General features: G+C 40.6%; 1 protein-coding gene across 1 annotated transcript in view; it reads right to left on the bottom strand.

The window, feature by feature from the left end:
• The window catches only part of ANKFN1 (ankyrin repeat and fibronectin type III domain containing 1), a 156,163-nt gene extending 145,972 nt beyond the window's left edge, over positions 1-10,191 (bottom strand). Inside the window, exon 1 of the mRNA XM_059379026.1 lies at positions 10,085-10,191. The gene's annotated coding sequence lies outside the window, so the exon portion shown is untranslated. The remainder of the gene's footprint in view (positions 1-10,084) is intronic.
• Between the last annotated feature and the right edge of the window lie 1,275 nt (positions 10,192-11,466).

Below are 11,466 nucleotides of genomic sequence, written 5' to 3'. Positions count from 1 at the left end.
TTGTTGGTGGGAATGCAAGCTGGTGCAGCCACTCTGGAAAACAGCATGGAGGTTCTTCAAAAAGTTGAAAACAGAGCTACCCTATGACCCAGAAATTGCACTACTGGGTATTTACCCTAAAGATACAAATGTAGTGACTCAAAGGTGCACCTGCACCCAAATGTTTATAGCAGCAATGTCCACAATAGCCAAACTATGGAAAGAACCTAGATGTCCATCAACAGATGAATGGATAAAGAAGATGTGGTATATATACACAATGGAATACTATGCAGTCATCAAAAGAAATGAAATCTTGCTATTTGTGACATAGTGGATGGAACTAGAAGGTATTGTGCTTAGCAAAGTAAGTCAATCAGAAAAAGACAATTATCAAATGATCTTCCTGACATGAGGAATTTGAGAAGCAGAGTGTGGGTTGTGGTGGGTAGGGAAGGAAAAAATGAAACAAGATGGGATCGGGAGGGAGACAGACCACAGGAGACTCTTAATCTCACAAAAGAAACTGAGGGTTGCCGGAGGGAGGTGGGTCGGGAGAGGGTGGTTGGGTTACGGACATTGGGGAGGGTATGCGATATGGTGAGTGCTGTGGCATGTGTAAGCCTGATGACCTTTGGCCTGTACCCCTGGGGCAAATAATACATTACATGCTAATAAAAATAATTAAAAAAAAAAAAAAGAAATAACATTACATACAAGAAATTCTCAGGAAGAATTACAGCTGATTTTTCACTAGAAAACAATAGAGGCCAGAGGGAAGTGGGATGACCTATTCCAAATGCCAAAACAAAGACTGTCAAATAAGACTTTTAAATAAGAGTTTCTCTATACAGCAAAACAACTCTTCAAAAATGAAGGTGACAGTAAGACATTTATGGATAAAAAATACTAACAGAATTTTATAGCAGACCTTTCCTACAAGAAATATTAAAGGGAGCTGGGGCACCTGGGTGGCTCAGTGGGTTAAGTCTCTGCCTTCAGCCCAGGTCATGATCTCAGGGTCCTGGGATCAAGCCCCACATTGGGCTCTGCTCAGCAGGAAGCCTGCTTGGGATCTCTCTCTCTCTCTCTCTCTGTGTGTGTCAAATAAATAAATAAAATCTTTTTTTAAAAAAAAAGAAATATTAAAGGGAGGGACAACTGGGTGGCTCAGTCTTTTAAGTATCTAACTCTTTTTAAAAAGATTGATTGATTGATTAGAGATAACAAGCAGGCAGAGAGGCAGTCAGAGAGAGAGGAGAAAGCAGGCTCCCTGCTGAGCAGAGAGCCCGATGTGGGGCTCGGTCCCAGGACCCTGGTATCATGACCTCAGCTGAAGGCAGAGGCTTAACCCACTGAGCCACCCAGGCACCCCAAGTATCTAACTCTTGATCTCAGGGTTGTGAGACTGAGCCCCACATTGGGCTTCTTGCTCAGTGGAGAGTCTGCTTGAGATTCTCTTTCTCCCTCTTCCTCTGCCACCACCTCTAAAAATAAATAAAACTTTAAAAAAGAGAGAGAAATATTAAAGGGAATCCTTCAGGCTGAAATGAAAGGATACTAATCAGTGACTCAAATCCACACAAGGAAGAAAGAGCAAACTATGGAGGTAAATATAAAAGGTAATAAAAATATAAGACAATATAAGTCTATCTTTTGTTTATAACTCTTCTATTCTTCTGATTTAAGACAATGAAATGAAAATGAAGAAAACAATTCTATTATCGCATGACATTAAAAAGATTAAAATACTGAGGAATAAATTTAACAAAAGAAGTACAAAATGTATTAACTTTTCCTCAGTTACTGTTTTCATATGCCATATGATTCCTGCTGGGAGTTTTAGTAACATATTGCATCATTCCGGGAGCACCCAGATAACTGTCTAGAAAACAATAGCAACAGTACTCTCTGCATTTCTGTATTAAATTTAACTGGAGAAGAAAAAGAGACTCAAATGTTGAATGAAATACCTGATGGGCAAAACAGATACAGAATCCTAGGAGGAGAACTGGCAGGGAAATTGTTTTCCTTGTGTTAAGTCTGGGATGTCACTCTTCAGAGGGCATTCCTTGTTAGCCACTTTTACTGAAACAGGCTGAGATCTATAGTTATATTTTACTCCATTCTTCAACCTCAGATAATCATGATAAGTTTTAAGCACAGTTTTAAAAGTAGGGACTTTGGGGTGCCTGGGTGGCTCATTTGGTAGGGTGAGTAACTCTTTGATTTAGGCTCAGGTCACAATCTCAGGGTTGTGAGATGGGTCCTGCATCAGGCTTCACACTCAGCAGGGCTCATGCTTGAGATTCTGCCCCCGTCCCTCTGCGCTTCCCACTTGTGTTGTCTCTCTCCCAGATAAATAAATAAACCTTAAATAAAAGGTAGGGACTTTGATATCAGGCTGATCTAATTTGGGTTTGGCTCTTCAACCTATGAACTGCATGACATTGGGCAAATTATTTACTGTCCCTAACCTTCAATTTCCTTATCATTACCAGTATTCCTAACCTCAATTATAAAAATCATGTCTAAAAAGAATATTAGAGTCTTAAATGAGACAATACATATGAATTATTTAGCAAAGTGCCTGAGAGAAACAAATGTGCAAAAAATACTTATTTTAAGCCTGCTGCTCTCAGGCAACTATTGCTTGCTGCTTTCTAGAAAGGCTTCCTTTTCTAGAATGTCATACAAATGGAATAATCACTATGCACTCTCTCTTTTTTTAAATCTGCCTTCTTTAACTTGGCTTAATTATCTTGAGATTCACCTACATTGTTATGTCTATCAGTAGTTCTTCACTTTTTATTGCTGAGTAGTATTCCTTGGATGGGTATATCCTATTAATCAATTTTTAGGCATTATGTAAATAAGGAAAAACTCTTGGAGTTTCTCTAAGGAAATAAATGTATCTTTTCTTTTCTTCATTCACAGAGGCTTTAGGGAACCTGAGCTCCAAAGAGAAGAGCAAACAGATCTGTTGATTGAAGGTGGGCTGGTCTCTGCAATACAGCTACAGGGCCAGAATTTGGGAGACAGGAAAAGAACCTGTATGGGAAAGCTAGTCTCTAGTTTTATTCTTTCTTTTTCCATCCTAATAGTTTCTTTTCTCCCACAATATTTAATAAAGGTCATGTTAAATGTTACAGCCTGCCAGACATTTAAGAAAAAAAAATACCAATTCTACACAAAACTCTTCCAAAAAGTTGGTTTCATTTTCGAGGCTAGCATTGCCCTGATATCAATACCAGAAAACAGGCATTACAAGAAAAGAAAACTACTGCTCAATGTCTATCATAAACACAGAAGCAAAAAAGCTCAACATGATGTTAGCAAATAAAATCCAGCAATATACATAAAGGATAATACATCACAATCAAGTAGGGTTTATTCTAGGAAAGCAGGGTTATGTATAACATTCAACTGTTCATCAATGTAATTCATTTCATTAACAGAATTTAAAAAATCATATGGTCATCTTAACAGATGCAAACAAAGAAGCATTTGACATTATTACACATCTGTTCATTAAAAAAAAAAAAAAAAAGCTTCCAGGAATATAAGGGAACTTCCTCAACCTGATAAAGACAATCTACAAAAACCTACAGACAACATTATACTTAACTAAAGACCAAGTGATTCCTCCTAGGATTAGTAACAAGGCATGGATGTCCATTCCTATGTCTTCTATTATACTGGGCATTCTAGCTAGAGAATAAGGCAAGAAAAATGAGGCATAAACACTGGAAAGAAAGCAAGCCTTCATTTGCAGATGACATGAGCATTTTGTAGAATAGTCTAATAATTCTATAAAAATCTACTTAGCAATAAACAAAATGAAAGCAAACTTGTACACTTGAAACTACATGACATTAATGTGTAAAATTAAAGAAAACCTAGATAAACAGGGGTGTATACTTTCTTTATGGATCAGATCAGAAGAATCAATATTGTTAAGATGTTAATTCTTCTAAACTTAATGCTAGATTCAATGCAGTCCCAATGTAGCAGGTTTTTTTTTTTTTTTTTTTTTAAGAAATCAAAAAGCTGATTCTGAAATTTTTATAAAAATGGAAGGATCTAAAATAGCCAAAACAACTTTGAAAAAGAATAAAAAGTTGTAAAGCTTACACTATCTGATTTCAAGACTTGCTATAAAGTCATGGTGAACAAGATCTGTGGTATTGGTATAAAGATGGCTCTCCAGATAAAGACTGTGGCATAAAGACAGACATACAGATTAAATGAAACCAAACAGAGAGTCTAGAAATAGCACGCACATATTTGATGGACTGATTTTTGACAAAGATGTCAAGGTAATTCAATAGGGAAGAAGACGTTTTCCAAAAACTAGTGCTGGGACAATGAAATATCTGTATGCAAAAACAAAACCTCAACCCCTACTTCATACCATATATAAAAAATTAACTTGAAATGAAATAGATTAGAGACCAAACTGCAAAAGCTCACACTGTAAAACTTCCAGAAAAAAACACAGGAGAAAATCTTTGTGAACTTGAATAAGACAGTGATTTCTTAGAAAAGGCACAGAGAGCACAAACCATAAAACAAATTGATGAATTACACTTTATGAAAATTAAAATTTCTGTTCTTTATTACAGCATAATCCCAGCTACACTTTTAATACACCTGGACCAAGCTTTAAGGAAAGAGTGATAGCAGCCTGGAGAATCCAGACCCAAAATGGCAAGAATAATCTGTGGAGAGTGGAGCCTCCCCAGATTTACTTTAAAACCACCTGTTCCCGGGCGCCTGGGTGGCTCAGTGGGTTAAGCCGCTGCCTTCGGCTCAGGTCATGATCTCAGAGTCCTGGGATCGAGTCCCACATCGGGCTCTCTGCTGAGAGCCTGCTTCCCTCTCTCTCTCTCTGCCTGCCTCTCCATCTACTTGTGATTTCTCTCTGTCAAATAAATAAATAAAATCTTTAAAAAGAAAAAAAAAAAAACCACCTGTTCCCTGGGTTCTGGCTGCTTGCTCTAGTAGATAGCCTTGGCTGCCACCATTTTCCTGTCTCCAAACACCAGCTGTATCAAGTGAAGGGTGGGTTCTGGCATGGCCCCCACCGTGCTGGCTGTGACAGGAGCTGCAATAGCTCTGACCCGACCAGACCCACGGAGGGAGGCTCCAGCTTTACTCATGGCTACCATGAGGGACTGGGTCACCATCTGGAAGTGTGAAAACTGGACCAAGGCAAGGCAGGGGACCAGAAGTAGCCCTCAGATGATTTCTTCTCCATTCTTCCCTTATGGACTGTTTTGAGGGCTTCTTAGAAGCAATCACACACAAACCTCTAGATGTGTTTTCTCATGAAGCCTTGGCTAGTTCAGTTACAAATCACCTATATTTGTGTTCCCTTCTTTCTCTACTCATTTCCCTTTAACCATGATGGCTCCATTCTTAATGCCCTGAGGTTGTGTCTCCCAATATCCAACAGAACATTCACAATTGGCTTTGCCTCGGGTTTTACTTTCAAGGCTAAGACAAAATATAATAATAGCCCTATGAGGAAGTTGGGACTGTCATTAAACCATCATGTGCAAGCAGGGACACGGAGGCCCGGAGAGGTTAGGAAGTTTATCTAAGATTCTATAGCCAGTACATGGAGGAAGCAGGATTGAATCTGACTCCAAAGTCCATGCTCTTAGCAATTCTGCTATTATTCTGCCTGAGGGTACTTGTTCTGGCCATCTGCCAGTTTCTTCCTAGACCTTGATTCTAAGGAGAAGATCCTGTCCTTGTTATGAGTTGTGGCACATCCAGAGTCCCTTTTTCAGAGGAGTTTGGTTGTGGGACTTTCTTATCATGTTTGTATTGTGAAAAAAGATCTGAGCCAGTTTGGGTGAGGAGCAGTTGTAAGACAAAGCATATTAGAAACAGTAACTCTAGCCATTCTTGACAGCTGGGTAGACAGATACATTCAGCGAAGGGAACATTTCTGACTGCGACAAGATTGCTCTTCAGACTGTGATGTGAACTGGGGACCTTTACACTTCAACCTGCCCATCACTAGACAGAAAAGAAAGTGTGACCCTTCTCCTATTCCCCACCCACTCTTACCATGACAGGTATGTCTTTGATTGCTAAGGAGTGGCTGATACTGTTACACTGATAATATGTAACAGGGCGGAAGCAGCCTTTCAGGTTCCTGTGCATTTAAAAAAATACATTCAGTTGTTCAGTGATAAGTTTCCAAACGTCAGTGGTGACTTCACAGTAGGAAGAAGACTTATTTTTGAAGTTTAAAAGGATGTTTATGAGGAAGAAGGTGAAAAAAGACAATTAATTTTGGTTCTTCAATTTGATAAACCCTTTGGGTGATCATCTTGGTAACCTACGTATCCTGTGACAGACCCTGGGACTTCAGGGGTGAGTAAGACATAGCCATGGAGTGACCGACTGTCTTGGTTTGCCTGGGACTGAGGGCGTACTCAGGATGCAGGACTTTCAGTGCTAAATCTGGGAAAACCCCAGGCAAGTTGATTACTCTACCTGTACCTCAATGAGTTCACCGGCTAACGAGGAAGACAGTTACACAAGTATATGTATATATGTTTGAAATAGTGTGATATGTAAGATTATGGAATAATGATAATGGCTTTTACTTCTATAGCACTTTCTGAGTCAGGCACTCTTCAGAATAATACCTTTATGTGCATCAGCTCTCTGAATCCCAAAATAGCCTTGTGAAGTAAGGACTACTGTTATCCCCACCTTATATAGTAGGGAATTAGGGAACTACTAAGGGGGCAGATCTGGGATTCAAATGGGAGGCAATATGGATTTGAGAGATGATTTGAGAGCTTAGCTTCTCAACAGCGCTCTCAAATGTTTAAGGCAAGAAATAGCATAGAGGGATGAGTGACAGGAGATGTCATAGGAGAAGAGGGTATGGGGGATGAGCTAGAGATGTTGATGACTGAGCAACATTTTGGACAATGAATGAGGAATCAATGAGCAGGAAGGACAGGAAAGGGCATGCCAGATATAAGAGCTCAGGTTAGGACATGTCATAGTATTGCTGGCGGGCTGATGTCCACAGGGGCTCTAATGGAATTCTTTTGGGCACTGACACTTCCAAAGGATATTTCAACTTTCACACTAGGACCTTGGGAAAGAAGTCTGGAAAGATAGCAGGGCTAGGCCATCAAGGGTTTTGCATACCGTTATGAAGGATAATAGATTTCAACCTGTTCATAGGAAGGAAGCACTAGAGAAAGGCTGAGATTTGCACTTTTGGAGAATCACTCTGGTAGTATCCAGAGGGTGGTTTGAAGGGGACCTGTGACAGGCACAACCAAATATAAGGCCCCTGAATAAGTCCCTGGTGACTGAATAAGAGCTGGTGACTTCAACTCCAGCATGTGACAATGGGGATAGAGAGGGCTAGGCAGATTAAAAAGAGGGAGAAAGTAAGATAGACCAAACTTGGTTAGTGATTGGAGGTAGGGATGTAAGGCGTTAGGAAACCTGAGGATAGCTTTTGTTAGCTCTGCTTCATTGACTAGGTGCCAAATGGTTGCACCAATAATTAAGAAAAGAGGAGAAATGCAGGGAGACGAGTGGATCTAAAAGGGGAAAGATGGTGAGTTTAGCTTCCTACATGTGACTCTCAACGGTCTAAAGGAAAATCATCTAATTCAAGCATCCCATAAAAAGAAGGCAATAGCTTGTCCTAAGGCTACTTAATTTTCTGATCAAGAATGAAAGAATAAAAGGGCCTGTGGGGGGTTCAGTGGGTTGTGCATCAAACTCTTGGTTTCGGCTCAGGTCGTGATCTCAGGTTGGTGAGATCAAGCCCCATATTGAGCTCTGCATTCAGGGGGAGTCTGATTGAGATTCTCTCCTCCTCCCTCACCCCTACCCTTCACCCCTGCCCTCTGGTTAGCATGTGTGCACTCTCTATTAAATAAATAAATCTTAAAAAAAAAAAAAAGAGTGAAGTGGTCATTACAAGAGAAGTTCTTGGAAACAGGTATGAAATAAATAGAAAGCAGAAGAATTAATATAGCATTAAGGCAACATCCTTTGGGTTTTCCCTGAACTTAATACATTCACTTATGATAAGCTATGAGTGTCTTAATTTGTCATTCCTCCTAAGAATATTTGTTTTATAAAAGACGGCAATATTGAACTGAATCCCTGATGAAAGAATTTCAGGTACCTTAATCCTAGAGATGGTACAATTCTTCTGGCCAATGAGTCTTCCAGAATTCCTCAAATAAATCATAGTACATTTACAGCTACTAATTCCATGTGCATGGGAGGGGGGTAATTTGAACATAAATTCTATGAAGAGGTTCTACTTATCCTTGAACTAACTCCTCTCAAAATGTTCATTTCAAAAAATTTAAGATCTTCAGTATCGTGGTGTCTTAAATATATAAAGTTAGTTATTACTGACTAGTATTGATAAAAATTATTTACATAACCTATTTATTTGAAGTTGTTTTTTTTTTTTAAATGCCATTTTTCAGTTCTATTCTCCCTTTCTAATCCCCTGAGGATGATCATGCTTCCTTCAGAGTACCCTGTATCCCTCTGATGAGGAATCAACACCCCATATAAACCCTCATCCACAGGTTTCTGATGCCTGGTCTCTGGGATTGCTGTGTGTGAACAATGATCTTGACTACCTACTCCATCTTTAATTGGAAAGCTTTAAGTAGTACCTCATGGATAAATCAAGTGAACTTAGCATGTCTTCTTTGAAACAATCGGGAAGGGGGGGGGAATGGAAGAATGGAGATCCAGGGAAAGTAAGGGGTTTGCTAAAGGCACCCAGTTTGGGAATGAGTAGAGGTGCCCTGCTATCCTGATATCTCTAACCATTAGGCAATTCCATCTCCTTCTTGTTAGAATGCCATCGTTTGTGAAATAGCCAAATCACATGGGAGAATGACCCTGCTCTGATTATTGAGTGGTCTGGGATCCGTTCTACTCTGCAAAATTTTGCCCATCATTCAGAGTTCCTAACTTTGGTTTTTATTTAGAAAAGCATGCTGTTTACTATTCTACCATCATCCATCTTTGTCAGCATCCAAGGCCACAACTCCAACTGAAAGGCCAGTGATACACTGCAGATAGAGTGCCCCAAAGATAGTAAACTCTGTATAACATTTGTATGGATTCCGAACCAAGCAGAAATGGATTGGTGAGGCCCTAATGCCTTATAGTAGGCCAGGCAAAGAAAAGACAAAGAAGACATGATAGTGGCAGTGGTAGTGGGAAAAGCAAAAGCTTGCTCCATTCACCTTTCCCCTCTGCAGAGGTTGGCTCACATCTAATTTAGGACAGGAAGAAATCAAGTGAGTGCAGGGATTTTGTGTCCCAGCAGAGAAGCAAAATCAGACTTGATTATAAGTGGTACTCCCAGTGGCCTTGGCAGAGCCAAAGACTAGCATGGGTAATAAGACCCTTACAATATCCCACTTGGAACCTGGTATGCCCTACCAACCATGTATCTTCATGGAATTAAAAGAAGGATGTAAGGCATATGGGTACAGAAGTCACAGTGGATCAAGCAGGGGTCTGCATGCATGTTCACCGTATGTCCTCAGCAGGTACCTTCAACATCACAGTCATGATGCTGTGCACAGGCACGCTCACCCAGGATGGACAGAATGCTGGTAGCCCACTCTGCATGTCTAGCTAGATTAAAGACAAGATGCCTGGGTTTACACTTAGGATTATCAGCACGATGGGATCCACCTTTACCTGACCCAACAGGTATTTTGTAGGTACTCAGGAACCCGATTGGGAAATGATCTGCTACAACAAAAGAATATTCTGTTTTTCATAGCTCTTGTTAATCTGTTTGGCAAGCACATAATGTCCTCAAGCTTGCTACGAATAAAATGCCTAATTATCAGAAATGGGGCTTCCCCACCCCCATTCTCGCCTCTCCACATGGACATGTATGTGCTTGTGTGCGTTCTTCGTGGACTGCCTGCAGCTAACTTTGGAAGATGCATATTTTTTTATATCATTTAAACCGCAGCAACACACGTACATTTAAAAAATAATCAGTGAATTAGAAAGCCCCACATTCATATGAAGAAAGACAACAATAAATTTCACTTACCAGTTTAGGTTGTTCGAGGCAGCAGAGGAACAAGTTGTTGGTAATTGTCCAGCGCTTTCATTCAATAAATCACATTGGTTTTGCTTTCTCCTGTGGCTCAGCCTCTGCGCAAAGCAAGCGAACCTCCTTCCTATTCTGTGTAAAGAATAAAATGTGAACAGGATCAGTTCAGGCAAGAGCTGAAGTCCATGATCACTAAACTACTCTTGCTGCAAAATAAAAGAGCAAATGATGCACAGGGAGGAAAGGGGAGAGGAAAACAGCTTGGCTTGAATCTAGGTGTATTCTCAGGACTGCAACCCTGAGAAGGCTTGGTTTCTCAATCTCTTGTGCATGTAGTAAAAGGATGCCATGACTTCAGTGTGTCCTTAGCCTATTGTGTTTGTAAGGTCCATTAGGAACGGCACGCAGGGACAACAAGCTTCATGGCAAACAAGCCAGAATCAGAACTGGCTGTCACTCAAGGATGAGCAGAGGGGCAGCAAGGCAGTCAGTTAGTTTTGTACTCTATCAACTGCAGGCAAAGAAATATCGTCTGGCATCCAAGAGCCCATCCAGCAATCTGTGACTGCAAATGATTGACAGCTCTCCTGGGACCAGACACCCCCTTACTGCCACAGCTCCCTGGGACGAGCAGCACACAGGTGGCCACCGCATTCCTCCACCTAAGGCACCTGTGCAATCCTTTACATGCTCCCAGCAAGAGCTAAGAAAGCTTCCAATCTGGTCCGAGCTGCTCAAGCATTCCTAGAGTTTTCGCCTGAGCAGGTTCTGAGGAAGTAGTCTGCGTATCTCGGACTTAAGACATGAAGAGGCTCAGTCTTAGGAGGAAGATTCCAGTGCTCCTTTCATGCCGGCTACGTATGGGTGTACCTGCCTCCTTTAATGACGTTATGCCGTACATGACTAATGAAACACAGAGAACGAATTTCCTAGAAAGCCACTTATTTAGGCAGTTATCATGTTTCTCTCTGAAATAAAATGGCAAATGACTTTCACAGGCTGCTTTTATGTTAGGGAGACATTGCTGATTGAGAGCATATATTAACAGCCCCCCTCCCCCCAGCACACAGATACACACACACAGACGTCCCTAGCAACAGCATTAAGGATCTTTCTAAAGATCTCTTCAGATTCTCTCTCTGCCAAATGAAAGCTTAGCTGCTATGATGACTTCAGAAATAGTTTTGGACCCTTCTACTAGGCACTGACTCTGGTATGTTATTTATACTGAGAGCCAAATCAACTCCCAAATTTTGAATGCAACTCTGTAGCAAATCAGGAGAAAGTCTTAGTTATAAACAAGAGGGTGGAGTGTTAGTCTTTTGGCCTGGTAATTAATTAGAATCCTGGGAATGGCATCTTGTGTTCCTAAAAATCCA

Source organism: Mustela nigripes, chromosome 16 (genome assembly GCF_022355385.1).
Source record: "Mustela nigripes isolate SB6536 chromosome 16, MUSNIG.SB6536, whole genome shotgun sequence".
Taxonomy (NCBI): domain Eukaryota; kingdom Metazoa; phylum Chordata; class Mammalia; order Carnivora; family Mustelidae; genus Mustela; species Mustela nigripes.
The sequence above is the reverse complement of the archived record's forward strand: the minus strand, read 5'-3'. Positions and strand labels throughout refer to the sequence as shown.